Genomic DNA, 3,554 nt, shown 5'->3' with positions numbered 1-3,554 from the left:
CCACTCTCGGATTCAAGAAACCACTGGTCGTTTCTTTTAAGTTTGCCCGACTAAGCTTTTTTTAAGCATGAGTGACGTTCTCAAAGGGGAATTTCCGAACCGTGCGGCGTTGGCTCCCTCTTGCACGGGCGCACCACTCGTAGACACCGGTTGGTGAAATTCAAATGAATTCAAAATAGTTTAACTATATTCTATATGTTTGTTACACTCACAACTTTTACTGCGTACGTACCACACAATTTATTTCTAAATGATATCAATCATCACACTAAATGACTATTAAGGTCAAAACACAATGTGAGCGGAAGTGGAACGGAAATGGAAAGTTTGACAGTTGTCACAAATGATATCAAGGTGCCTAACCGAAGTCGATTTGGTTCTAACTCGTTTTCAATCCGACAAGTAGGCTCACTCAGATCGGGCTTTTCCACTGCCATTGCGCTTGGGCCTTTATAAGTGAAATGTCATAACAAGAAAGCTTATGTAACGTAATATCAACTAGACTGAACTTGACGTTAATCTTCACCAACTTTCCTATGATCCGTTATATTTAAAGCATTTTGTGGCATTTTGAAAAATGAATCGATTCAAAATGATTGATTAAATCGGTAAATCGATTATTTTCAAAAAAATTAATCGATTCACTAAGATCGATTCATGCCTCAACATCGCCCAATGCTAGTTGGAACAACCTCCAAAGGCGCGCCCTTTTGTCAGTCAAAATTGGATTCCTTAGCAACAAAATTAAGGAATGACACCGATATTGACCATGCATCAGAACCACTAAGTCTTAATCACTTCAAACTAGGGAACAACGAATAGAAGATTAGGAAACACATAGATGAAGACTAACTCATTTTTTCCAGCCGAGTCTTGTCACTATCGACAAGGTATAAAAAGTAACAAGATGTGTTCCTTGGATTCCTGAAAACCCCTGTTACCCTCAAGGGGCAAGCCAGTTGTACCCAGGGTAGATATATTTACTGCGAGTAAATTTGAGTTGCTCATATTTACTCAAAAATTAATAAAGCAGTCTCGTAGTTTTCATCATACGAAGTTCTGGAAACAACCACCGTCTGACAGCAAGATGTCCATGAAACGGCAATATTAAGTTTTCATGTATTAAAAGATCCAAGTTACATTTCATTTGTCCAGGCCAGGGACCTCTTTTGCTTCCTAGTTATTGATGATTTTCGAAGTTTTTCGTGGTATGGTGGTGTGATTTTAAGACTAAAGAAGTTGGAACTTTACCTAATATTATGAGAAGATTATTTTGACCTATGAATATTAATACTCAACCTCTCAAAATCAATATAAGAGGCTTTTTTTTCTGTGGAATTAATTTCTGGCATGAGAAAACTCAACATTACTAATTATTTAAAAATCAGGTGTACATCAGCAAATCAGCTCACTACCATACGATTGCTTTGCATTGCTGAAAGTATACCTACCGCACTGAAATGGATTCAAACTGCTACCATTGCCCTAAGCCGATCAAAACCATTGAGGTCATACAGTGCAATGGGTTTTTCCAGCAATCAGAACATTTGAAATGCGTTGGTCTGAAAAGACCAAATGTTGAGCTTGTCGGTGAGCATAAGAACCTTTTATGGTTCTGCGACCATTGCATCGATAAACTTGAGTATGTGAAGCAGAATTCCATGAAGTCGCCGCAGGATGTTGTCGCAGCGGTTTCTGATTCATTTCGCGGACCATTAGACGAACTGAAGGTTGAGCTTCGGGAAACCAAAGAGCTCACTAAATCATTGGTCGATAAACTGCAGTCTAATGATTCTTCTGGCCTAGGACGAGTTCGAACCCCATGACCAAGTATTAAATGAACCCATGATGCTACAAAAGACACACCATAATCCCGTACAGATTTGAAGCTTGTTGATGGCACGAAGTCGATCGAAAAAGGTAGTTTGACAGTGGAAACTGTAGAAAAACCACCAGAGAAATTCTGGATATATTTGTCCAGAATTGCTCGTCATGTAACGGAGGAAGATATATCCGAACTGGTGAAAAATTACCTACAAACCCAACAACCTATCGATGTACGGAAACTCGTGCGTAAGGACACCGATTTGACTCAGCTTGCATTCATCTCGTTTAAAGTTGGTGTGGACATGGGGTTGAAAGAAGCAGCCCTCGATTCATCGGTCTGGCCTAAGGGGATCTACTTCAGGGAGTTTGAGAACCTACACGCCAAGCGGGATTTTTGGGGACCAGCGAAAATTCCTCGGATCGATGGACCTCCGACGAAATAAGTAACACCCTCAGCCGTCACCACAATTTGCAGACAACGGAACGCACGTCAAACAGCATGATGGAAGCCCCCGAGCCACCCGACACAGTCAAGCTTTGCCGTCCTACATCTCCAGGAACCTGTTCCAGCCTTCCAAGTCGTTCCGTTCCTGTGTTCGGAATTGGTGAGGGGGCTATCCAGCTTGCTCACTCAGGCAAGTACGATTTATTTAGAGCTTCTTCGAACCCTGAATTCCATCCCGTTTGCAGCACTAATCTATCGCATCGCACTACAGCTACTTCTACACCAGTTTGCCATACAGACGGAAGTCACTCGAGAATCATTCATCTTCATTCATCACCGGGACGCGTGGTTTCTACAAGTATAATGGAAGCCCCTAGTTCTCTCAACGCTGTCGCGCCTTCCAGCCAGCGTACAACAGTCGTCCCGGGCCTGTGTTTGAGATGGACGATGGGGTCTTCCAAACTCCAATGGAAGGCAAGTACAATCAACCCTGGACGTTAACTCTGCCTGATAATATTTCGGTTTCTAGTGCTGCCGCTACACTATCGGCTCCCAAACAACTGTGTTTGGTCGACGACAACACGTAACGATAGCAATGTCCTCGCAGAACAACTTTCTTTGCGATCGAGGTCCGCTTAATAGTAATAAACTTCGAGGTGGTGGTGTTCTCCTAGCCGTTCGTCGAGGCATAAAGGTACACTTAATTAAGGACGATGCGGTGGAACAATTTTGGTTAGCGATTGAACTCATAGATCGTACTCTGTACTTGTGTGTTGTCTACTTTCCTCCTGACAGAACGCGTGACGAATCATTGATTGAAGCGCACACGAACTCAGTTTCATCCATTGTTGACAGAGCTTCAATAACGGACGACATTCTAATTATTGGTGATTTCAACTTGCCAGGAATTTGTTGGCAGTCATCAAGCAACGGACTCCTTTACCACGATGCTACACGCTCGACGTTTCACCGGTGCACGACTAGGATCCTCGACAGCTACAGCACTGCTACACTCCAGCAGATTAATCATGTTGTAAACGAGAACAACAGAAGCCTTGATTTATGTTTTGTTAGCTCCTGTGACAATGTCCCATCGATAACGTTGGCCCCAGCGCCGCTGGTGAAGTTCGTAACTCATCATGCACCGTTGCATCTCAACATCGAGAGAAGAAATGTAAAGGAAGACACTGTCAATCCATCTCCTGTCATTTATGATTTCAGGAATGCAGACTATCACTGCATCATTCTTCTCTTGAGACGCTAGACTGGGAGAACATTCTTG

The sequence above is a fragment of the Ochlerotatus camptorhynchus genome, unplaced genomic scaffold, assembly GCF_037179485.1.
Source record: "Ochlerotatus camptorhynchus isolate MF236.1 unplaced genomic scaffold, CSIRO-AGI_Acam_v1.1 ptg000371l, whole genome shotgun sequence".
NCBI lineage: Eukaryota > Metazoa > Arthropoda > Insecta > Diptera > Culicidae > Ochlerotatus > Ochlerotatus camptorhynchus.
The sequence above is the reverse complement of the archived record's forward strand: the minus strand, read 5'-3'. Positions refer to the sequence as shown.